This window comes from Miniopterus schreibersii (genome assembly GCF_964146895.1).
Source record: "Miniopterus schreibersii genome assembly, chromosome: 5".
Lineage (NCBI taxonomy): Eukaryota > Metazoa > Chordata > Mammalia > Chiroptera > Miniopteridae > Miniopterus > Miniopterus schreibersii.
The window spans coordinates 71,841,710-71,854,216 of record NC_138106.1 but is presented as its reverse complement, the minus strand read 5'-3'; the positions used below and the strand labels follow the sequence as shown (position 1 = coordinate 71,854,216).

The following is a 12,507-nucleotide window of genomic DNA, read 5'->3' as shown; positions in this document are numbered from 1 at the left end:
TACTAAGTAATAGGCGTTGTTTTGGGCACGGGGGTTACATAAGTGACCAAAACAGAATAACCACAAAGCAAATCAAGATTTTCCCAGGGTCACAATCACCACCAGCAACAACAGTAACAAACTCCGGTTCTCCTAGAGCATCTGTTCTAGGTAGGAATGACAGAAAAGCAAAATAAAGAAATACAACACGTAGTGTGTTATGTAGGAAGTTTTATGGGGAAAAATAAAGCAGGGGTGGTGATAGGAGTGCAGTTGGAGGGGTAGGAGTAGGGGCAAAGGAAAGTGTGTGTGTGTGTGTATGTGTGCTGTGTATAATATATGTGTGCAATATTATAGATACACATACACACAGGGAGAGGGAAGAGCAAGTATAAAGACCATGAGATAGGAGCATGCCTTTATTGTTTTTATGTTTCTAGGAACAGCAAAGATATCAGTGAAACTGGGGTGGAGTGAACTACGGGAAAAGTAGAGAGGATATTATGAGAAAAGATTGAAGTACCAGGGAACTAGACTTTTTTTTTTTTTTTGATAGAGAAAATGTCAATCTGATTATGATTTTTAATTATTGCTCATTGTGATTTAGTTAGTCTTAGTTTACTTACTGAATTTATTATAATTTTAAATACTTTCAATTATATTACATTAGTTTTAGTAATTCTCTTCCTATTCTCATTGAAGCAGATTCAGAAATAGGCATATTTTATAGCCCAATCTGAGAGTGCCTCCAAATTTCAAAACTTATTTGCAATGTGACCTTGGGACAATTATTGAAATTGACTAAGATTTGGATAAGAGCTAGAGAATTAATTTCTATGAGGAACAAACTAGACAACTTAAGTCAAGTTCATGGCAGTAAATAGAAATTCAATATATGTCAATTGCCTTATTAGTAAATTTAGGTCCCTATAACAAAAATGTCACAGACCAGGTGGTGTACAAACAACAGAAATTGATTTCTCACAGTTCTGGATGCCGGAAGTCCAAGATCTAGGTTCAGACACATTCAGTGTGTGGGGAGAACTTGCTTCCTGGTCCATAGAGGGCTGTCTTCTCTGTGTCCAAGTGTGGCAGAAGGGGCTGAAGGAGCTCTCTGGGCTTTTTAAAATAAGGTCACAATCTCAGTCATAACCTTCCAAAGGCCCCACTTGCCAATCACATTGAAAACTGGGTTTCAACATATGAATTTGGTGGGGGAGGGGGGAAACTGTTCAGTCTATAGTATCTCTTCCCTTTTCTATTTTTTTTCATTTCATCAACATGTCTTTCAAAATATGAAAAGTTGTGTAATTTGACATTTTGAGAGAAGCCAGATCATCAGCATCTCAACTTAAACTTTTTTTCCACTTACACATAAAGCCATGTAAGACTATTTAAAAATAATATTTACTAATTTAACTGTAATTTTCAACGTATAAAAAAAATAAAAAGTGAGTCATAAGGTATATTGAAGATTGCTAGCCAAAGATGATCAGACATCTACCAGTAGTTTAAACAAATCAGGTTTGTTTGGTGCGCTGTGGCAAAGGAGAGGCCTACCAGACAATCTCGCCTACAGGTAAGAGCTAGGAGGGGCTTTATAACTAGTGTGAAGAGAGGCTTGTCCTGAATATTCTAAAAAGGGTTCTGGGATTGGATGCTGTTGGATTGAGTGCACCCTTGTGATGGATATATTTAGTAACTTTTACCTAGAAAGCAAAAATATTAAAGCAGAATTAGATTTGCTAATATAAAGATGCAGTGTTGAATGTGCTAATTTTTGTGGTTGCTGAATGTCCTGGTTTCCGTCTTGTTTTAGACCTGTCATGGAATAGACCTGCCTTTTTCTTATTCCACTCCACAGCCACAGAACGCTTCATCTGATTATTGTTCAGATTCTAGAGGATTGCTTATATTTGTTGGAAATATTTCAACTTAGCTGTCACATGAAAGTTGTCAGCTGCCAGTCATTTTCACTTTCTTGAGAGTCAAAAATGGAACTTTTATACACTTCTTGGGCATTTTTAGCTGTTCATCATATTTCAGTATGCATTATTAAGCAAACTTTATGGAGGAAGGCAATTGAATTCCCTAATTTTTTAGAAAGTTTTACGTGAAAATGTTATACTTGCTGGCCGATTAAAAATAACTCATTTTATCATGGCTTAATATATAAGCTAGAAGAGAGAGACCAGATCTATTTAAATTATTTTTTCCTAGCATCTAGCATATCATCATTCAAGTATGTGAAGTTAATTACAACTAACTGGTGATAATGCTGAATATTCCTTTAGTGATGTAGAACATTCCCCAGAGATGAAATGAGGGGCAGAGAGTGGAGAGGAAACATTTAGCAAGAGTCTGCATCAAAATTAGAGCAAATTGGGTATAATCTTTATAAACACCTAAGCATCCCAATGGTTGTTTTCAGAGATAGTCAATCATGGATCCCCATAGGTGCACAGGGCCAACATGCATGATGTGGAAATTTCCACCGGTGCAAGTGAAGCCAAATGGAAAGTGTTGGGGGTAAAAAAAGAAGGTGGTTAGTTTAGAATTTATGGAACATAAATTTAGGACTTCCACATTGTTTTACAACATTCCTATGAGTAATTGCAAAGATTGGCCCAAGCAGAAAAATATTTAGTCTTTTAAACCCCCAAAGCAGAAAAGATGCTATTGTTTTCTGTGATGAGTGACAAAATAAATATAGATCCCTGAAATAATGGAAAGTTATGGCTACACCTGAAATAAAAATTCTGTGTTATTGTGGAAAGGCAAGTTTGATGAGAAATAAGAAATGAGTATTGAACACATAGTATCAAGGAGTATAATGAAAAAAATACTAAGAGAAATTATATTTCTAGGGCTAAATGTTTTAACTTCGTAATCCTGTTATGTACAATTTAAGGACTCAGCCTATAAAATGTGTCACAGCAACATTCATTTCTTTATAAAATATTAATCATAAATTTTACTGCCTCTATGATGGAAGAGAGTTTCTTTGAACTTGAAATTAAAGAAATTGTTGACTTTTCACTGTGAACCCCAAACGCCTCACATTTCACATAATAGGTGACAGTAAAGCCTGTACCCAAGCAGTGGAAAAAGCCACGTTCTTTCTGTAGATGGAAATTCTCATTCATCTTCCTGTTTTTATACAGATCTCATTGAAACAATAACTTTTTTCTGATTTAATTTTTAGAAGAACAGATTGTATGAGTCAGATTTTATTTAATTCTTAGTAAGAATGATGTATCTGTACTAACAGAAAGAACTATGCACAGAACAGAAGACAATAGCTCAACATTTATTTTCTTTATGTGACATTGACAAAATTACATTAAAAATAAACTGTTATTGAAAATGAATAGCACAAGAGACAGAATAGAAAATTTTTTTCAGGATGAGTGTTCTGAGAATGTATTTAGTACCATGGCATTAAACGGCCAATGTGCATAAATAAGAACCAAATTTTTAAGCCCTTGTTGGTGTGTGTGTGTGTGTGTGTGTTGTAAAGTACATTTTATATATAATTCATCTATCACTTTTGTACAATCCTTCTACACCAGCACTGTCTGATAGAACTTTCTGTGATGATGGAAGGGTTGTATATTTGCCCTAAAGTAGTAACCAGTAGCTAACTACCCCTGGCTACTCAGCACTTGAATTGTGGATCTCATGACCGAGAAACTGTGCTTTAAATTTTATTTAATTTTAATTGATTTACATTTGAATTTAAATGGCCACATATGCCTAGTTGTACTATATCGGACACCACCACTCTGGATGATTTCATCACACTTCCATTTTCTTATGTCATTTCTTTTAGCATAGTTGGGGATAATTGATGAGTTAAGCATGAGTAATTGGTGAAGTATTTCTAGAATACTGAGTAGGAAGATTTCTTTTAAATTTATCTTTATTGTTGAAAGTGTTACAGATGTTCCCCCCAATGCTCCCCTCCCCCCGGCATCCACTTCCATCCCACCCCAGGCCTTCTCCACAGTATTGACTGTGGCCATGGGTTATGCGTATATGCATCTAAGTTCTTTGATTAATCTCCACCCCCACACCCCACTCTCCACCCCCACGTTCCCTCTGAAATTCTTCAGATTGCTCCATGGTTCTATGTTTCTGTATCTGTTTTGTTCATCAGTTTATTGTGTTCATTAGATTCCACATATGAGTGAGATCATGTGATGCTTGTCTTTCTCTGGCTTTCCCCTAAGAAAAGGAACAAGACAAGGATGACTAGCAAGATTTTTTATAAGAAATATACCACCCCTATAATTTTATAACATATATCATACTTACTAGTCCAGTGTTTTTATATCGTAATTGCAAAGTAGGATATTTAAACCTATTTTTAAAAGTAAGATCTCTCTTGCCTGGCTGGTGGGGCTCCGTGGTTAAGTGTAGACCCATGAACCAGGCCTTCACCAGCTGGATTCCAGGGCAGGGCACATGCCCGGGTTGCGGGCTCCATCCCCAGCAGGGGGCGTGCAGGAGGCAGCAGGTTGATGTTTCTCTCTCACCCATGTTTCTATCTATCCCTCCCTCTCTCTAAAATCAATAAAAATATATTTAAAAAAAATTTTTTTAAAGATTAAGTTCACTAGAAAAAAAAAAGGTAAGATTTCTCTTTGTTTTTTGAAAGACCTCTAAGAAAGAATACAAATCATGAAATATTTTTTAAAGCTACAACTATTTCAAAAAGAAACTCAAAAACAAAAATTGAGGCCACTGGATTCAAATATTACACTGAGGATTAGTCTTGCATTTCTTATGAGGAGAAAAACTTTTATTTATATTATTAAAAAGAAGGCTGGTGAATTAAGTGATTATTACAGACGACAGAAAGTTTTATTCTGTCCCCCAGAATACCTTTCCTGTTTTCTTTGTGATGCCTAAGATTTTGAAATTTGCAGTTTAGTTTTGACTTAAGTCTCGGATGCTGACACGAGCCCATTAGTGGGTGGCGATGGAGGCCCATCGATTCTTTGAGGTGGTATGTTAGCTGTGCCCATAGAGGGCTGGGCCTTGCTTTTACAAGACTACAATATTTAGTGTCCAAATACAGGTTCACAATCTCTGGGGTGAAATATAAACTTCTTAACAAAATGTATTTTTAGTACAGCATGACCTTGAAAATCAATATTGCATATTTTAAAGTTGAAGTTCTGAAGTCAGATAAGGATAGGCTGGAAATCAAGCTCCTCTTCATGACTTCATTGTAGTTAGCTTAAGCCTCAATTTCCTCCTCAGGAAAATGTTCCTACTTCATAGTTTTTATAAGCATTAAATCAGGTAATGCAACATAAGTGCTTGGCTTTCTATTGTTATTAATAGGGAAGTAATATATTACTCCTTATGAATAAAAAAATTTAGCTAATATTTTTATGAGGTCTATACATTGTGAAGGAAAATGGAAGAGCTTGAGAATATGAACAGGGAGACTGTGAAATAGGTAAAAGGAATATAAAGAAATTGTTTTCTTTGTGATTTTGCCTAAGATACATACTATTCACTATCACTGAAAGATCAAACTTAAATTTACCTATATCAGGAAAATAAAAACAATCTTTAAAGATTTTTTTTCTTTCCATTAATGAAAGCTAAAAATAAAATGTCTTCACCCTAAAGGAGAAATTCCCTGGAAACTATGTCCTGTAACTATTCAGTTACTGTTTTATTTGACTTTTCTCAATTTAAATATATTTCAAAATATACCACTACTTTTAAGAATTATTTTATAATTATTTTTTGATGATGATGATGATTTTGGCCTTTCTTGTATTTACCAAAATGATATGTAAGGGGATATTTTAAAGACTAGATAATACACAAAACAAAAACAAATCTGATAATTGACAAAATGATTAACAAACAGGAACTAAGATAACTCTACACAAGTTTTATAGTTTTATGTGTCATTAATTTGACTTAACCTATGCAGTGTCTATTATTGTCTATTATTGTTTGTTAAATAAACATTGAATGTGTAATTTCTCCCATGGCAGATTTATAAAACCTGAAACAACTTTGTATTAATGTGTTCATTTCATTATTTACTACTTACTATTTCTTTTTCTATCCCCATGATGAACTTATTCCATGTGCTTTTGATAATGTTTTTTTTTAATAACATAGAAAACATAAGCAGCTTGAAATGCTTAGGAGCACAATGAATTTTGGTTTCTCATTTTGTCTTTTAAGTGCTCATATGGAGCTTTTTTTATAATGAGCTTTCAGAAGTGTCAAAATGTCCCACCTAGTGATGAAATTTGACAAGTGACCTTCCTGAAGCCTTTTCCTAAGTAATCCATCTGCACTGCTCAAGCTATCAACTAGTTGAATTTCTTTCTGCCCTCCAAAGCAAAACTATCCTATCAACAATATCGAATCAAAACCGCAATTTACAGCACTTCATTAGGCCATTAATACAAGAGAGTTTCATTTGATAAATTTCTAAACTTTATTTATTTTGTTGTTTGGATTATCATAAATTAATAATGTACTATTGCTACTGGGGAGACGATGAGACCTCCCTTCTTGTCTTCCTGAAGTAAAGATTTCAATCAAGAGACAAAGTGTAGGAAAGTAAGTAAGAATTTATTGGCCACAGCAAAAATATACCTGGGACAGTGAAACAAGGAAGAGCATGGAGGAAGCAACAGGAGAGCCCAGGGCAGGCTGCTCTGGCTCCCTGAGAAGTCAGAAAGAGAGGGGGGCCGTGGAGACAGGTTCAGGGGGTTAGCTGAGGACAAGCTGCCGCTGCCCATTGCTCCCCTAGTTGCAAGTCTTATGGAGTCCCTTAGAGGAAAGAAGGGGGGAGGGAATGGCGAGGGCGTGCTCCCCTGGGGGAGAGCCAAGCACTGGGTGCTTCATCCTGAGTGTATTTATCTTCTCTTGCAGGTGGAAATCTTAGGGGAGGCCTCAGGGGAGGGTCTCAATAGAATATTCATCAGCTTCCCTGCTGTGCTCTTTCAGGGTGGTGGTCTCCACTGATTGCCCGGTGCCAAGGCAGGGGGTCATTAGTCAATGTAGCTGATCCTGAGGCAGCCAGGGCATCACTTGTCTGGTTTTTCTTGTTTCCTGGGCCCGGAGCTGAAATACAACTGAGGCGTAGATGTTATCTTTAGGGAGGAAAGGCTCAGGGGGTCTAACCCACATGACTATATGAAAACTTAGGGGGTCCTAACCAGTGATATGCTGGGGGAGGAAAGGTTCTCCTGGGGGTGAGGTTTTTGTTTTCCCAGTTTTGCCCCTTGCTAGTCATCTGGGGGGCTTTCTGCCCTGGTGAGTTTCTGAACCTGGCCTGTTGTCCTTGCCCTGTTCATGTCTGTTTAACTACCTATATAACATTATAGAGCCTTTACTTAATGGTCAAACTCTTCAGCCTAACATTCAAGACCTTTAAAACATCCCACAAAATACTGCTTTCAGCACCCCTTTTAAGATAAGGTGCCCCGCACTTCACAGTGTTTCTAGACAACGCCTCAGTAACTCCATTCTTCTCTGCACCAACCTATTATTTATTTAACTCTGCCCTGAATTCCCTCATTTATTTTTCTCCTCAAGGAAAATTCCACCAGTTCAAATACTATGTATTCCCTAACTTATTTTAAGTGCCACTTCTCTAGGTAACTTTCTTTGTTTCTGACAAATACGTATGATCTCTTCCTAAATAACTCCCATAATACTTCATCAGCCTGCCAATAGCTTTCATTGTTAAACTGCATTATTTTTAATGACACGTGATTTATCTTTCTTATTTGGACAAAATTCTTATGGGTTACTATGTTTGTGGATATACAGCACTTGAAAAGTAGTAGTAATGTGTCTTGTACACAGTAATTTATACATATTTATTTTTTTGTAAAAAAAAATACATATTTCTTGAAAAAAATAAATGTCACAAAAGTAGTGTTTCACAAGAATTAAAAGGAATTTAACAGGCCAGGAAAAGGACCTGATAGTTCTGAGCATTATGAAGAGAATGTTGTGAGTTAAAAGGAAAGCGCGCTTGAGGTTTTATTGCAAAATTACACACAGAAAAATAAGTTGGACATCTTAGGAAAAGATCTCCTTACACAGGGGAAATGAACAGCGATAGCACTTTGGCTGAAATGGTTTTGGTTAACTCTTGGTGTACCAAAAAGGGGTGGACCTTGAGATGTGGATCGAGTTTGTTTTAAAGGTTTTCATTTCAAGGAAGTATCACAATGGCCTTACTCAGAGTATCCAGCATTCCTTTCATTACAGAAGTAAAGGAAGGTCTGAGAAAAGACCAAGCTTCCCATATAAATGCCCCCAACTTCACTTTCCCTAACAGCCCCCATGTGGGGTATCAAGGGAGGGATGGGTAGGTAATGAATAGAGTAAGTGACTGTGCTCAGCAGCACTCTGGCCTCTGCCACTGAATGCTGATGGCATATTCCCTGGTCCTCCCCCCGCACTGCGCCAACCAACAATGTCCCCAGACACTGCTAAGTGCCCATGGGAAGCAAAATTGTCCCCAGTTGAGAACCACATTTTAGAGTAAACTTGAAAATGGCTTTACAAAGTGAGTTGGTACGTAATATTCTTTAATATCAGTGTAACTTCCAAGAGAGCTTTTATAACGGTGCTAAATAAATTATTTTGTTGAGGAACATTTATGCAATCAGATTTCTGTAAGGCAAAGAATCACCCTTTCATCTGCAAAATGCTTAAAAGTTTTTAAATTTCCCCTGATATAAATTTGCCGTGGGGATGTTTTGTTTTATTCATGGTGAGAGGTATATGTGGTTGAGGCTATATTCTAATGAATAAAATAAGGGGTTATATTTTATTTAAAATGTTTTTCAGTTTTATTGAGTTTTAATTGACATATAACCTTGTACTGGTTTAAGGTTTTCAGCATAATGCTTTGATACATGTGTTTGTTGCGAAGTAATTACCACAATTTTCATAAAATCTGTTACTTCACATAGTTTCAATTTTGTGTGTGTGTGATGAGAACTTTTAAGATCTACTCTCTTCGCGATTTTCAAATATATAATATGGTGTTATTAACTCCAGTCCCCATGCTCTACATTTCATCCCTAGGTGTAGGAAAAGTTTGCACCTTTTAACCACCCTGACCCCAAATAATATTTCTATTGGTCAAAGAGGAAGAAGGCGTGAGAGGGAGATGTACAAGAGTTTAGAAAAATGAGGAAGAGACAGACAGACAGAACCGTAGACAAATTACGCTTAGAATTCGGTAACATTGCCAGGTAGGTTTTACAGGTTCCAGATCACATGGAGCCACACAAGTCTTGGGCCGGGTGCCAATTCATCCAGATGGAGAAAGAGTTGATTTTGACAAACAACAGAGGACACAGAACATGGTACACAAAGCACCAATCCCTAGAGAACAGGAAACTCCAACTTGCTGAAGTGTGATTAAGAAGGGAGAGAGGTCCAGCTGCTTGGGGTGGTTTATGACCGTGTAACTGGGGTATTCACGTCTCTGAGCCTTGGTTGCATGTTCTCTGCAATAGGTCAACGGCAGACCTCCCTTGTATGCTGCATATACGTGTTCAGCGAACCCATGCATATAGAGCATTCATAATATTTTCTATTATTTACCAAGCATTTGAGCAATGTTTACTATTATTAGGAGATAGCTATGGAGATTCATTTTGATTACTCAGTGCACTAGTGGTCCTGATCAGTAGTGAGAAAAATTACAAAAAGCCATAGCTCATTCATTTATTCAATAAATATTTAATTGAGGTCCAGGAGTTAGATTCTATGACCAGGGATGAAACAGTGAACGATACAGAGATAATTTCTGCCCTGAAGAGCTAGCTTTCCTAAGCATATGGGAAGCACTTGGTAACACTGTTTATGAAAATAACTGAACTTTTAGGAGTTGCAGTGTGAACGTTACAGTGTATAATGTTAAAATATTACAATGTTACAATTCTAGAAAAACAATACATAGAAATGATTAATAACACTCTGCCTTGCACATTTTAGGAACTATATAAATGTTTACTAAATGGATCATTTAGGAGTACTCATACAAAATATTCTTGCTGGACAAATACAGTTATCAAGATAACATTTTCTTTTCAACCAAAGATCCCCCTACTGCTGTAAGCAATGTAAATGACTACTGCTTTACACTGGAACCACCTTTGTTCACTTAATATATTATGCAATTTGGAGTGCATAACACACAGTGCATAACACACAGTGCATAACAAACACAGTGATTTAATTTTAGATGTTAGTTTGCGATAGCTTCTTTTATTTATCAATTTGGCCATTACCCATAAGAAGTCAGCTGTTACTCTTATATCACCTTAAATTCCTGTTGCATTTATTTGATTACAGAAGGGGTAAGGTTTTTGTTGTTGTTGTTTTGTTTGGTAAAACATATGATTTAAAACTTCTTTTATCCACCTGCAAAACTCTAAATGGTGGAAAAATGTTATTGAACCACTGACACTAAATGCTTGTGCTGTCAAGGTTGTCCATTAGATGATTTAATAGTAGTTTCATCACAAATCTTTTCTCTTTTCTAAAATCATTGTTAAGGATATAGAAAATCCATTCCATGGGATCGATATATTTTCTTTGATTCAAACCCTGAATCATTCAAATAGCAATATTTGTCTATTATTCTTTTGATAGCAATTGTACTTCTTTCTAAATTTTTCAGATAAGTAAAAAATATGAAAAAAGTGTGCTTTCATAATTTTATAATTTTAAAGATGGATTCTAAAGAATATTTTTCCTACAATTACAGGAAATATTATGCTTTTAAAATAAGCATATTTTGCTTGTTTGCTTATTAAGTACTAAAATATTATTTGTGGATAAATGAATATATCCTGTTTTTTATGTTCTTGTGCAAAACTTCTTCAGTTGTTTGCATTTTGAGAGAAATAGGAAATAGCTCATTCATTTATTCATTGAAAATTTAAAGAACTCTTACAGTGTATTAGGCATTTTGTTAGGACCTGGAAACACACAATTGAATCAGTTAAGATCTTGGACTTTGGATGCTCAAAATATGGTAGATAAAGCAGCCATGTCAATATATATATATATGTGTGTTTTTTTACTAAGTACAGTATTTTGTAATAATAATATATATCCTATATTGTGAAATAATTCAAACCTTATTATTTACTGTTTCCTGTCACTCATATATGGATTAATAAATGTATATACTATAAACATTGCATATTATATACATACATTTATGTTCAATAAATACAGTGTTGTAGAGTTGATAATTTGAAGACATTTTAAAACAGACATGGAAATTGTTAGTTTGCAAAAAAATATCTTGAGTTTAGCATGCAAGGCAAAGCAAGTGTAAATAATAGTATAATAATGCATTTTTACTAACCTCCCCTGTTTTCACTATCATTGATATAAAACAATATCCTTATATTGGTAATATAATTCAGAATTAATGTACCAAACTGATGATAAAAAGATATATAAAAATTGTAATTCTGTTTTGTGATGAAGTAGCACAGGATGAAATGTAACTCATAAAAAAAGCTATATATATATATATATATATATATATGTGTGTGTGTGTGTGTGTGTATATATATATGTATAGTTTCAATACTTTGAAATATGTTTGAAATGTAAAACCACAACCAAAAAAATCTACAAATAAGAAACATAGACAACAAAACTTTTTATAATTTTTAATAGCTAACTTGGCAAAATATATATATATATATATATATATAATAAATATAATAAAAGGCTTGATTACGCATTATTTGCATACCCATTCAGACTCATATCTTCCTTAGTAAAAAGACTAACAGCATAATATATGTATAAATGTAAGATAATTTTATAAAATCATTATTCTTTTATTTATTGGGCATTGTGCCATTCCTGAAAATTTCTCTATTTATTTTGATATATAACAAAATATATTATACACAAAAATATGTTTACATAAGGGTTTCAGTTATTAAAATAACAAATATTTTGATGAAATCCTGAAAACAAAAGTTAAAATTAACCCGCTTTTTTATATGACTACAATTTTTAATTTGTCTTTTTTTGCCTGAGGTAACTGAAGTATAGGAGTTCTATACCAATTTAAAGGTATTATTTTTAGAATGTCATTGATATTTCACTAAATTAATTCTACTTTAATTTTATCCTAAGGGATATTTTATTTAAAAATAAAATAGGAATAATAATGACAGATCTGTATCATTAAGTAAAAACCTGTTAGAGCCCAAATTAATTCTTGTTACTAAAAATTATTTGAGATAGAATCAAATTTGGGATAATAACCATGTTATTGTAGTATTTGATGTGGTTAAAAATGTAATTTTGTATATGTTGCTAACATGGCATATTTAAAGAGGAATGTTGACATTTTATGGAAGTAGAACTTTGGGTGAATATTTAAATAAATTTCTTCACAACTCAGTTCTTCCCCTGCCAAAATCAGATGAGAGAAAATTAGTATGTTCTGTTTGAATTAAAAAACAAATTCCCATT

The 12,507-nt window shown here is 34.5% G+C and overlaps 1 protein-coding gene across 5 annotated transcripts in view; it reads left to right on the top strand.

The window, feature by feature from the left end:
* CADM2 (cell adhesion molecule 2) overlaps positions 1 to 12,507 on the top strand; it is a 997,699-nt gene that overhangs the window by 870,824 nt on the left and 114,368 nt on the right. The gene's annotated exons all lie outside the window — the stretch shown is intronic.